This window comes from Pleurodeles waltl, chromosome 1_2 (genome assembly GCF_031143425.1).
Source record: "Pleurodeles waltl isolate 20211129_DDA chromosome 1_2, aPleWal1.hap1.20221129, whole genome shotgun sequence".
NCBI classification, from domain to species: domain Eukaryota; kingdom Metazoa; phylum Chordata; class Amphibia; order Caudata; family Salamandridae; genus Pleurodeles; species Pleurodeles waltl.
In genome coordinates, this window is record NC_090437.1 from 1,007,869,586 (window position 1) to 1,007,883,242 (window position 13,657).

Sequence of the window (13,657 nt, forward strand, 5' to 3'; positions counted from 1 at the left end):
TGAATCTGGCCTTGAGAAGGCACAATGTTTTTTCGATTACACGCCTCATCCTCCCGTGGGCCTCAGTGAAACGGATTTTACCTTCTGTGGCTGGGTACCTCACTGGTGTCAACATCCAAGGAAGGTTAGGATAGCCAGAGTCACCTGTGTGGACAGATGTATGACCAGTGAAGTAACAGGTACAGCGACAGGTGCGATTGTGATGACAGGTGACATTACAGTGAAACACCATCATATGTATACATAACAAAGAGCCAAGCCCTCTCTGTGTGTAGTTATGCCATCTTGTGTGGGACAATGCTGTTCCACAAAATGAAGGAGTCATGCACAGGTCCAGGAAACTTGGCAGTGACTTGTGAGATGTACTGGTCTGCCAGACACACAACCTGAACATTTATGGAGTGGTAGTTCTTCCTGTTCCTATACACCTGTTTATTGGCACTGTGAGGGACCAGGGTTCTATGAGTGCCATCAATGGCCCCTATCACATGTGGAATGTTTTGTACATCATAAAAGTCTGCCTTCACATAGGCCAAGTCCACATGTTGGGGGAACCTGATGTAGCTGTCAAGTGCATCCTTCAGCACCAGACTGAACATTAGCTGAGACATCCCTGCAGTCAAGGCCTCTGTATTCTGAAAGGAGCCTGTGGAAAGAAAGTGTAGCACTGACCGGACTTGTACTGTTGGAGGGATGCAATAGGGATTTCATATGGCTGGCAACAGATCAGTCTCCAACGGTAAACATACATCCATGATGGTCTGTTGATTCAGACGATAGGTCTGGATGGCATGCCCATCCTCCATGGTTGCAAGGTCAACTAGACGACGGTACACTGGTGGTTGTCTCATTTTCCTCTTGGCAGGATATCTAGGAAGAGAGGAGAGAATGTGCATTCGTTAAAGCATTTGACACATGTAACATGTTAAAATAGCACACTCCTAACACTGTAGGTCATGCGTAGTTCTGCTGACATATACAATTACTGCCATGCTGAAGTTCTTTGGGCACCATCTATGCAGCACCTTGACATATATGTAAGTCATATAGGACTAATGTCACATATGTAATGTACCATATGTGGCTGACTGAGCAGATTTGAATATGCCAATATCGTGCCATAGCCTATGTGTCTCCAAGTATCTGTACATGGCCATCATCAGATATACTGCCACATCACGTCACTCTGTCATGACGGTCACAATATTTTGCAGTACAATGATGGTACAACATAGGCTTACTCCTCCATTTGGGTAATTATGTGTATGGCACACTTATTTAGCCACATCAAAGCTTTATATGTGCACAAAATGGCAGTTGCCTGTCCTGCTGAAGAGGACAGTTGGAAGTGACCTAAGTCCGCCGGCGGATGTCGTCACTGCGATAGGAGGTCGCAACCGCTGTGCTACTTGTCATTGGTTAACATTGCTCCCTGTGGTGGTCTGGGGCCAATGACGATGACCGCCGGTGTTGACGTTCCAGTACATGGTGGCTGTGACAGCCATTTCTGCAGCCCTGCTCACTTGACTCCTGACACTGTTGCTAGCAAGACCTCCATGACTTGAGCTGCTGTGTCCTGCTCTGGGAGCCGTCATGCTACGTCCTGCAAGTGATAGGGCCCCAGGCTTCACCCAGAAGAGCTGGAGAAGGTTTTGGAGGAGGTCCTAACGCTGTATAAACAGCTAAATGGGGCACCAGAGGAGCAGGTGAGTGCAATTCCATTGTAATGTGTGATAGGTGTTGTGTGTGATGGTGACTCGTGCAAGTGTACTGGTGAGGGAGTATATGCATGCAGAGGGCAGAAAGTGAAGGCATGTGAGCAGAGAGGATGGGTATGTGTGGACACTTGGTAAGTCAGATGTGTATTGGCCACTGCTGTTGGTATGGTGCAAGTGTACATAACTTTCTCCTTCTGTCTGTGTCATCCATGCAGGTGAACGCCCATCAGAAGAAAGGTATCTGGCGTGCCATCGCCAAGCAAGTGCAGACCCTGTAGGTCCACAGTCGGCCGAGCACCCATTGTCAGAAGCAGTGGGAGGACCTGAGACGCTGGGCCTGGAAGACCATGGAGCCCCATCTGGGGATGTCCTCCCACCGAGGGACCGGTGTTCTGTATTTTACCCTACCCATTGTGTATTACCTGATCCATCCATCTGCATCTGTGCATTAGTGACTCTAAGGTGCCAGTCCACTCCTATCTGTATTGCACACCTGTATTAGCAACTGGATGACTCTCATGTTTTTCACAGGGACTATAAACAACAAGTACTGGTACTGGTATTGACTCTATGTGTGGCAGCCATTACATTTCCAACACTGATATGGGCTGTATGGCAGTGGACTTATTGCCTGGTAGTTGTAGCTCCATATTGTGTTCATCTACTATCTATGGGGTATGTGAAGGTTGCAGCAGTAGGATAAATAGATTTGAGTATTTGATATGGTATAATTGCAGTCATCATACATTTCAATTTGCTAGACGTGTGGGGATGTGACCATGTATACAATGGGATAGTACTAGAGGTGGTAAGTGCCTAGGCAGACCTCACCATAGACAACTTCTAATGTAAATGTCATGTATGCCAATGCCCTAGCAATTACAGTGCAACATAGCTTAGTTGTAGACTACATCATGTCTCAATTGTCACTTGGTGTAGAAGGCTGACCTTGTTTGTAGTGGGTACCTATGGTACTTACACCTTACACCAGGTCCAGTTATCACTTATTGGTGAAATGTAGGCAGTGTCTTGAAGCCAAACTCTCTTTGGGTAGCTGTAGCTGAGCAGCCAAGGCTTATCTAGGAGACATGTAAAGCTCATGCCATACCAATGTAGTTACACAGTACTCACACACATGAAAGAAAATAATCAGTGTTACAAACATAAAGGTACTTTATATTAGTGACACAAATGCCAAAAATACCATAGAGACTGTACTCCCTTAGGAGGTAAGTAATACACAAATTACATACACTACTATGCAAAATCAGGTGTAAAAACAGTTAGAAACAGTGCAAATAGTGAAAATCGCAATATTAGAAATGGGCCTGGGGGACACAAACTATATACGAAGAAAGTGGAATGTGAATGTTGGTTTCCCACCTAGGCAAGTGTAGTGTGTAGAGGGGCACTGGAAGTATTAAAAAACACCAAAGGTAAGTAATAGAACCCACCCCAGAGCCCAGGAAAGCAGGAGTAAATCACAGTAACTTTACTAGAACACACAAGCACACGAGAAAGAAGATTATGCAAGAACCAGAAGAGACTATAAGACACCAGCAGTGGATTCCTGGACCTGATGACCTGTGAAAGAAGGGGACCAAGTCCAAAAAGCACAGAAGAGTCAAAGGAGAAAAGGAGCCCCTGCAAACCCAAATGAAGGTGGAAAAGAGGAACCACCAGTGAAGAAAAACAGTCAGTACTGCACCCAAGAAGACGAATGAGGGTTCCTGGTCGGTGCAGATTATGTCCCATGCTGGATCGAAGATTGCAGTCTGGTTTGCATCACTAGATTCCGCCAACAAGCCAAATGGCGCTGCCCGAGACCAGGAGGGACCTGGTGGACTCTGTCCAGGAGGGGGAGTCAGATGGGGCTCTCAGCAACTCAGAGAGCCTTCAGAAGACCAGGCAGCATGCAAAGGAGTCCCGCAGCACGGGGAAAAAGAAGATGCAAAAGGAGGCCCAAGCAGCACTACAACCAAGGATCCCACGCCACCGGAGAACCAGGGAAGCTATGCATCGCAGGATAGAGTGCTGGGGGCTGGAGCTGCACGGTGCATGAAGAACTTCATGGAAGGATGCCAAGAAGCCTTGTCAACTGCAAAAGACGCAGTGCATGGGGGTATGATCTTGCATGGGAAAGCAAGCTCTTACCTCCACCAAAGTTGGACAGTAGGACGTCAGGGCCGTCTGCACTACTTCAGTCCACAACCCGTGATGCTGGATCAATGAATTCGTCAGGAGAGGGGACCCACGCTGCTGGTCGTCGATGCAGAGAGGTACCTGCTGAAGCAGAAGAATGACTCCTTCACTCAAAGGGAGATTCCTTTGTTCTTCTGGTGCAGGCTGAAGACAGACTGTCCTCTGAGGATGCACGACCGGGAAACAGTTGCAGTTGCTGGCAGGTGCTGAAGATACAATGTTGCAGAAGTTGTCTTTGCTTCTTTGTTGCAGTTTGTAGAGTTATTGGAGGGTCCAGATGCAGTTTCTTCAGTGAGAAGGTGAAGAAAAGGATGCAGAGGATTCCTGCTGGAGTCTTGCAATCCGAATCTAAAGAATCACCCAAGAGAGAGACCCTAAATAGCCCAGAAAGGGGGATTGGTCATCTAAACAGGTAAGCACCTATCAGTGGAGGGCTCTGACGTCACCTGCTGGCACTGGCCACTCTGATGCTCCCAGAGTTTCCTGCCAACTTGGAATCCAAGATAGCAAAACCCAGGGACCCTCTGAAGGAGCTCTTAGCACCACTCCTGGGGTGGTGATGGACAGGGGAGTCGTCACTCCCCTTCCCTTTGTCCAGTTTCACACCAGAGCAGGGAACCGGTGTAGACTGGATTATGGAAGGATGGCAGCAAATGTGCCCTTCAAAGCATTTCCAGTGGCTTGGGGAGGCTACCCCTCCCAAGTTTGTAACACCTATTTCCAAAGGGAGAGGGTGTAACACCCGTCTCCCAAATGAAATCCTTTGTTCTGCCTTCCTACGCTTGAGCTGCTCAATACTGGGGGTTCTCTAAGGAGCCCCCAGAGTGCATGGAATCACACAAGCGATGTTTGCAAAAGCCTTAAGGTATGATTCCAACATGTTTGATACCAAGCATTCTTATGTTCGGAGTTACCATTATGTAGCTGGACATAGGTAATGGCCTATGTCCAGTATACACATAAAATGGCATCCCTGCACTCACAAAGTCCAGGAAAATGGTCCTGGAGTTCATGGGGGCACCTCTGCTAGTGCAGGGATGCCCTCACACACAGGTACTCTGCACCCTGCCCTCGGGCCTGTAGGGCCTGCTATTGGGGTGAATTATCAGTGACCTGATGCAGTGTAAATGGCAGTGAAAGCTTGCATGCACCTTTTCACACAGGCTGCAATGGCAGTCCTGTAGAAGCCTTTCCATGGGCTCCCTATGGGTGGCAACATGGGGAACGTGATGTGGGAGCCATAACAGTACTCTGGGACATGTTCTCCATTGATATGAATTGTAGGGAAAGCCAGGTTTTCGGGTCACAAATAGAAGCACATATAAAAGGTGATAAGAGATTTTAGTCACAATAGAAATCATTTGTTAGTAACATATATCAGCAGACGCCAGTCAGCAGATTCCCCAGTTGCTTCACTACAGTGTTTTAATGAACAACCAGAGCGCTAACATTCTATGGCCTTCATTACAACCCTGGTGGTCGGTGTTAAAGCGGAGGTAATACCGCCAACAGGCAGGTGGGAAAAAATGGGATTACGAGCACGGCGGAAACCGCCAACATAGACAGCCACTTTAACACTCCGACCGCCATGGTGGTACAGACAAACAGCATGGTGGTCACTGCCAACAGTCAGGCGGAAGACAATGTATCGCCCACACTATTATGACAGACCAATCCGCCACCTTTTCCGGGGAGGATTCAACGCGAACAAAAACACGGTGGAAACAGGACTTGGAAGGGGAAACACTCACCTCTACACAACCCACGAGGAACCAGGACGTCATGGAGCCTGAACGCCAAATACTCCCTGCAATTGTCTTCCTGCTCCTCTACCAGGACGGCGGCGATGACCACGGTGAGTATTGCACCTACAACGCAGGGGAGGGGGAAGGGAAAAGAGAGCGACACGCGACACGCAACACGAAGCACCCCATCCCTCACCCACAACAACACACACACAATACATGCTGAAACATTACATTTACACCCCGCCCCCTCTGCCCCTCCTGGAAGAACGCAATGACAAAAGGAAATGAGTTGAACGATTGTAATCATGTAAAATCTATTAGTCAAAATTGTATATACACTATAAACAAATATGTACACCAAGAATTCAAGTCCAGGTACTGCACCAATAAACTCCGTGGACCACTGGGCCCAAAATGCATGGGCGAGGCCCACACAAGATACCCGATCGAAACGGAGAGAACACTGTAGGGGCATCAGATGGAAAAAAAACAGGCACCTCAGGGGGAAGGGAAGGGTGCACCTCAGACGGATGAGTGCACGACGCCAGCTCCACGAGGGGGCTCCATGCCCATTGATGTATCCTGGGGAGTGCAAAGCCACAGTCTCTCAAGTCTCTCCAGTGGGTGGTTTGCCCACTGCTTCATCCTGGGGAGTGCAAAGCCACAGTCTCTCAAGTGTCTCCAGTGGGTGGGTTGCCCACTGCTTTATCCTGGGGAGTGCAAAGCCACAGTCTCTCAAGTCTCTCCAGTGGGTGGGTTGTCCACTGCTTTATCCTGGGGAGTGCAAAGCCACAGTCTCTCGAGTCTCTCCAGTGGGTGGTTTGCCCACTGCTTTATCCTTGGGAGTACAAAGCCACAGTCTCTCAAGTGGATAACAGTCTCCACTGGTTCTGGAGGGGGCTTTGTGCCCAGAGTGCTTCATCCTGACAAGGACTGAGGTAGTGGATGCCTTTCTCCACTGGTTCTGGAGGCGGCTTTTTGCCCAGAGTGCTTCATCCTGCCAAGGACAGAGGTATTGGATGCCTTTCTCCACTGGTTCTGGAGGGGGCTTTGTGCCCAGAGTGCTTCATCCTGCCAAGGACAGAGGTAGTGGATGCCTTTCTCCACTGGTTCTGGAGGGGGCTTTGTGCCCAGAGTGCTTCATCCTGCCAAGGACAGAGGTAGTGGATGCCTTTCTCCACTGGTTCTGGAGGGGGATTTGTGCCCAAAGTGCTTCATCCTGCCAAGGACTAAGGTAGTGGATGCCTTTCTCCACTGGTTCTAGAGGGGGCTTTGTGCCCAGATTGCTTCATCCTGCCTAGGACTGAGGTAGTGGATGTGACAGTCCACTGATGGTGGGGCAACATGGAAGCAGCCCAGGCCCCTGGAACTGACCACCAGCCTCCTACGAATGACCACTGGGGATGGCAGCCATGTCTGCGGTGGTGCCACTGGCTCAGGATGTGGCATGGCCACTGGCGGTGCTGGCGGCGGGCTCAGTAGCGGCTGTGCTTGCGGCGGTCATTGGGCAGCGGTGCTGGTGGGGGGCTCACTGACCTCGGTGTTGGTGGTGGTGTCATGAGCGGTGGTGCTGGTGGCGGGCTCACTGACCTCGGTGCTGGCGGCGGTGTCATGAGCGGCAGTGCTGGTTGCGGTCTCACTGACCTCGGTGCTGGCGGTGGTGTCATGAGCGGCGGTGCTGGTGGCGGGCTCACTGAGCTCGGTGTTGGCGGCGGTGTTATGAGCGGCGGTGCTGGTGGCGGGCTCACTGATCGCAGTGCTGCTGAAGGGCACAGTGTCTGCGGTGCTGATGAAGGGCTCAGTATCTTGGGTGCTGGAGGTGGTGCCAGTGGCAGCGGTGCCGGTGGCGGTCTTGTCCGCCGTGCAGGTTGGCGGCGGCGTTGACTTGCCTTTCTTTTTCAGGCCCTTCCCCACCTTGGATGGTGGCGGAGCTGTATTGCCACTCCCAACTGTTGTTTTGGCTGAGCTCTTGGTGGCAGGTGTTTTGGCCTTCTCCAACTGGGATGTGGGCAAGTTCTTCTGTTTTGGAGGTGGGGTAATGTCCTGGGACTCGCTCCGTGGGACACTGGCAGCTGACTTTGGGTGAAGGTGCATGGGCTGGAGGCTGTCGTGAGGTGGATGGCTGTTGGGTGGGTTTGTGGCTGCGTTTGTGTAGTTTGGGAGGAGGGCTCACAGACACACTGGGAGAGGACACAGGGGATGTGTGAATGGTAGTGGGGGTGGTGACTGCACGTGAGCGGTGTGTGATGATGGGTGTGCTGGTGATGGAGGCAGTGGCTGAAGATGTAGTGCATGCCGGTGTGAGTGGAGACGTGACAGGGAGGGAGGAGGGAGACGTGGAGGAGGGGGACAGAGTGGAGGCAGTGGATGTTGGCATGTCTGCATGGGTATGATGCCTGTGCGAGTGCCTGTGGGATGTGTGGTGCTTATGTTTGCCAGAGACACCCTTGTGTGTTCAGGTGTGTGCATGCTGGTCTGATGGTGTGCTTGGGATAGGCTGAGGAACTGGGGATTGGGTCTGGGTGGAGGAAGTTGGAGGGGGGAGGCTGGACACAGGGACAATGGCTGCCATCAGTGCAGAGGCCAGAGCCTAAAATGCTCTCTGTTGGGCTGCCTGGCCAGAATGAATGCCCTCAAGGTATGCATTGGTCTGTTGCAACTGCCTCTCTACACCCTGGATGGCATTCAGAATTGTAGACTGCCCAACAGTGAGGGATCTCAGGAGGTCAATAGCCTCCTCACTGAGGGCAGCAGGGCTTACTAGGGCAGGGCCTGAGGTGCCTGGGGCGAAGGAGGTGCCCAGCCTCCTGGGTGAGCGGCCACGGGACACACGCTGAGGGGCTGTTGGGAGGGTGGTGCTGATAGGGGGGTGGCGGCTGTACCTGTTGATGTGGGGGTCACAGAGGGGCCCGCACCGCAAGGGAGCTCCCATCAGAGGAGGAGTTGGTGTCGCTGGTCTCTGCTCCTGTCCCCGCCGTGGAGCTCCCCTCGCCCTCCGTCCCACTGGTGACTTCTGACTCCATTGTCTCAGCCTCCAAGGCCATATGGGATGCAGCTCCCTCCTGCTCCAGTGGCACAGCTCCTCTGCCTGATGATGATAATACACACAAGAACAGGGAGACCACAAAAAGGGGGGGAAGAAAGAAGAAAGACATGTTCAGTGCATGCAATACCGCTACTGTTGGCGGACACTACAGACACAGCAGCCCTCTGCACTACACCATGCACTTAGAGTTCCCTAATTAATCAAAGGGGCATGGGGTACACGGCCTATGCCCAATTGCTGCACACCTTGAAGTCACAGGAGCCTGACTAGGTGATGATGTCTCTTACCACTGGTGGGGTTGGGATGCCACTTAGCCTGCCTCACAAAGGGTCCTTGCCTACAAAGCTCGCCCTAGTCTAGGGGAACCCACTGCCCAGCTCCCCCACCCAGACACCTCCAATGAGCGCAGAGTCGGATGGATGTGACGGTACTCACCCCCTTGTGACTGCTGTGATGCCCTCAAGCGCCCATCCAACTACAGATAGGCACCGTCAGGATCTGGAACATCAGGGGGGGGGCATGGTGAGACGGGGCCCCCTCCCACGTTGGGAGGCCATCCCCAGCTGGGCCTTCGCTGTCTTCTTGCTCCAGCGGCAAAATTCCTCCCATCTTTTGCGGCAGTGAGTGCTCCGTCTGTGGTGGACCCCCAGGGTCCGGACGTCCTTCGTGATGGCACTCCAAATATCCTTCATCTGGTGGGCGCTGACCTAGAGGAATAGTACAGGGCAAAAGGAAAAACTGTAACCGTCCGGACCGTCACAGTCATTGGCCTACGTTCCCACCCTTGCCCAGACACACATACACTCACCGTCCGATCATGCAGGCCTCATTCCCCCCCATCCCTGTATCTTCCATCCACACCACTCCAAACAGGCATTGCCTATACAGCATGCTCACAGTGTACTCACCTGTTTGTCTGGAGGATCGTAGAGTAGTGTGTACTGGGGGAGGACCCCATCCACTTGTTTCTCCAACTCCTCCGATGTGAAGGCAGGGGCCCTTTCCCCAGACACATGAGCCATTGTCGCTTCCCGACTGAGGTCACAGCAGCACTTGCAGTGTAGTTCCTCTCCTGTTGAAGATCAGGTATCAAGTGATTAAACAGACAGAAAATGGCAGTCACGTCCGCGGCGGTGGGTATCGTTACCGCCGGCGTACATCGTCATTGGCTCCTGGGACTCATAGGGTCCAATGTTAACCAATGCAGGATTGACCCGCGGTCTACGACCGCCTACTGCGACGGTGTACAACACCAGAGCAGTTACCTCAAATCCCCTTGTCCCACATTACAGGTCAGGCAGCCACCATTTCAGGGGGCCACATGGCATTAATTTTATATGCGTCACACATATCTAGGCCTTGCATACACACAGAGACAGGCACATAGCGGATTGACAAATGTGTGCAATAAAATTGTATTTTTCCTACCTCAGTGTTGGCTGACTCTGTGCTTGCTGTTCTCGTCCATAGGGCACGTCCGCTGGGGCAGGTGATGAGATGGCGGCATCCTTCTGTGTACAGACCGCTAGTGGACCTGTCGATAATGGAAGAGAGACATGTAATAGTCACTTACAGACTTGATTGTGCCACAATCAAAGAACTGTATGCCCAGTTGGAGCCAGACCTTGTCGTGTTGGCTCTCATTATCCTAAATGAGACTACTGGATTTCTAGGTGGCAGAGTCGTTCCTGTTGTGGGGGACTAAGTCTGACCCACTAAGAAAGACCCCTGTCGCCTTCAATCCGGTTTTGCTCGGGCTAACTAGCAGTGCCTCATCTCTCCCAAGGGGAAGGGATGATTTGGCAGCCGAGCGCATGACATCTTAGAACTTCTCAGGGAAGTCGTGGTCACTCAGGTCCCAACCAGCTCTCTCATTTACAGTATGATCTCATATACAAATGAGAGAAACAGTTTAAGTTTTATAGTTTGATTTAATAAAACAACTGCATTCTAGATAATAAGGCGTGAGCCGCAGTAACCAGAACCATACAACACAGTAGGATTAAAATAGTAACCAAGAGAGTGAAACATAGGAATAACGGTATCATAGTGTTAATAAACTGCGTTCTCTCTAATTTTGTTCTATTTTGAGCACAGCAGGTTAAGCTCTAAGCTTGCCTTTTAGATTCCCTGGGAAGACATCAACCCTCACACCTGAGCAAAGGCCTGTGATCTGGATCAGCATCTGCAACAGGGCAGTCAGTATCTAGTTGTGGTTCCCTGGTTGGAATCTCCCTCTTGCCTCTATTAGGACAAGGAAGTATTTTTATAACTAACATGTCGAGGTGGTAACAAAATGTCCCTACGCAAGAATGTGTATCGTCTACGACCCAAAGACTAAACTCCTACCACGTCTATCGGCAATGTACCAGACTGTATCCTTGACTGAAGCACAGAGTGAGCGAGAATGTGTTATTGAAAACTCCGATGCTGAAGTAGGCTAAACAGTGTGATATAAAGAATAAAACAAGACCATAGAACTGGTTATTAGAAAATAACAGTACGAAGCTGAATAAAATGCATCTAGAGCAAAGTGCACAGAGGCCCGATGCTGCGAGCAAAGAATAAAATGCACCTAGGGCAACGCGCACAAAGGCCTAATGCCTGAAGCAAGCGCGCAAAGGCTACATAAAAATGGCTACACTACAACCTGATGTCAGCTATCCGCAATCCCACAGGAATCCCCCTTGGGTTGTCCCTAAAGGTTAGCGTGTGTCTAACAGTTGTCCCTCGACATTTGTAGGTGACTCTGGGTACCCCAACCTGTCATGGCTACTGACCCCAGTGAGAAATCCCAGGACAAGGGCACAGGAACGCTACAATGAGGCACATGGGTGAACTAGGAGAGTCATAGAGAGGACCTTCGGCCTCCTGAAGGCCAGGTTCCGGTGCCTCCATATGACAGGTGTTTCCCTCTACTACTCACCAAAGAAGGTGTGCCAGATCATCGTGGCCTGCTGTATGCTGCACAACTTGGCTTTGCGACGACCGGTGCCTTTTCTGCAGGAGGATTGTCCAGAAGGGGGTCTTGTGGCAGCTGTGGACCCTGTGGACAGTGAAGAAGAGGAAGCAGAATAGGAGGACATAGACAACAGAAACACCGTGATCCAGCAATACTTCCAGTGAGAAACAGGTAAGAAGACATCACCACCTCCTACATCTGATAAAATTGTAAGACCTATCATCTGTCTGTCACTTTCACCCAGTGTATGGGCCCTGACTTGTCACTTTGCCTTTCCATATCACAGATGTGGGTCCCACTGTGTGACCTCTGGTATGTTACCTCATGGACTAGAGCTCTGTGACATAGGTATGTTGACAAATTGAATGGACATTGGTATTTTCCTCAGTTATTGCAAATACACATTTGTGAAAGCACAGACTGACTCCACATTGTTTTGTGATTCAAGGGTGTTTTTTAAGTGCAAAATGGTGGAGGTGGTATTAAAGTGGTCAGGGGTGATGGTGGAGGAATGTCCATGGCAGAGTCCAGTCTATTTGTCTCACAGGTGCATTGTCCAAAGGGGCACAGGAAGTGGAGCTAGGGCAGTTTAAGGATGGACAGGATGACAAAGTGGGACAGAAGGATGACAATCAGTGTGGTCTCATTTCTTGGCGGGGGTCTTGGCATTGTCCTCTTTCTTTGTCCTGGATCTCAGGGACCGCTTGCGGGGTGGTTCTCTATCTGCATGGGGTGGGGTGCTGGTGTCTTGGTCCTGTGGCGGTGCCTCCTGTCCACTAGCGCCGGTGGAGGTGGTGGGCAGTTCATCGTCCAGGCTAGTGTCAGGGGCCCCTTGTTGTGCCACAGTGTCCCTCCTGGTGTACACAAGGTCCTTCAGCACCCCTACAATGGTGCCCAGGGTGGTACTAATGGATTTGAGTTCCTCTCTGAACCCCAAATACTGTTCCTCCTGCAGCCGCTGGGTCTCCTGAAATTTGGCCAGTACCGTTGTCATTGTCTCCTGGGAACGATGGTACACTCCCATGATGTTGGAGAGGGCCTCGTGGAGAGTGGGTTCCCTGGGCCTGTCCTCCCCCTGTCGCACAGCAGACCTTCCAGTTCCCCGGTTTTCCGGGGCCTCTGTCCCCTGAACTGTGTGCCCACTGCCACCGCCCCCAGGTCGCTGCTGTTCTTAGGGTGGTGGGTTTGCCTGGGTTCCCTGTAGTGTGGACACACTGCTGCTTGACGTGTCCTGGGGACAGAGGTATCGGCCCGCTGGGTGGGTGAGGTGCTGGTGTTTCCTGAGGGGGGAGGCTCTGTGGTGGCCTGTGACTGTGTCAAGGGAACCGACTGTCCTGAGGTCCCAGATGGGCCGGACTGGTCATCTAGATCCAGTTGGACAGAGCTGCTGTCATCACTGTGGGCCTCTTCTGTGGGGGGAGTGGACGTGTCTGGAACCTCCTGTCCAGTGACATTGGGTAAGGGTCCTGCAGGGGTGTAAATGCACGATTATTGCATCTGTGTGTGCCATGGTGTGCAATTGGTGGGTGACCCTGTACCCCAGTGCTTACATTCTTGTGTAGGACATTGTGTGATATTTGGTTTGGGGATCTGCGTGGGTATGTGTAGTGGACATGCATTGGTGATGGGTGTCCATGCTCTGTTGTTGCATGCAGGGCTTGGTGTTGGGATGGGTGGTTTGTGATAGTGGGACATATGTGAGGAGTTGGAGTGATGGGATGAGGGTGGGGGTATGTGATAGCATGCGGGTAGGGTGGGGGATTTGGTAGTTAAAGATTTGACTTATCAGAGTCCATTCCTCCAGCCACTCCTGTGCGGCCCTAAGGATGCAGTATAGCCAAGACCTGCTCCTCCCATGTTGTTAGTTGTGGGCGAGGAGGTGGGGGTCTGCTGCCAGTCCTCTGAACTGCAATGTGGTGTCTTGAGACCACGGAACGCACCTTCCCCTGTTGGTTGTTCCACCTCTTCCTGATGTCATCCT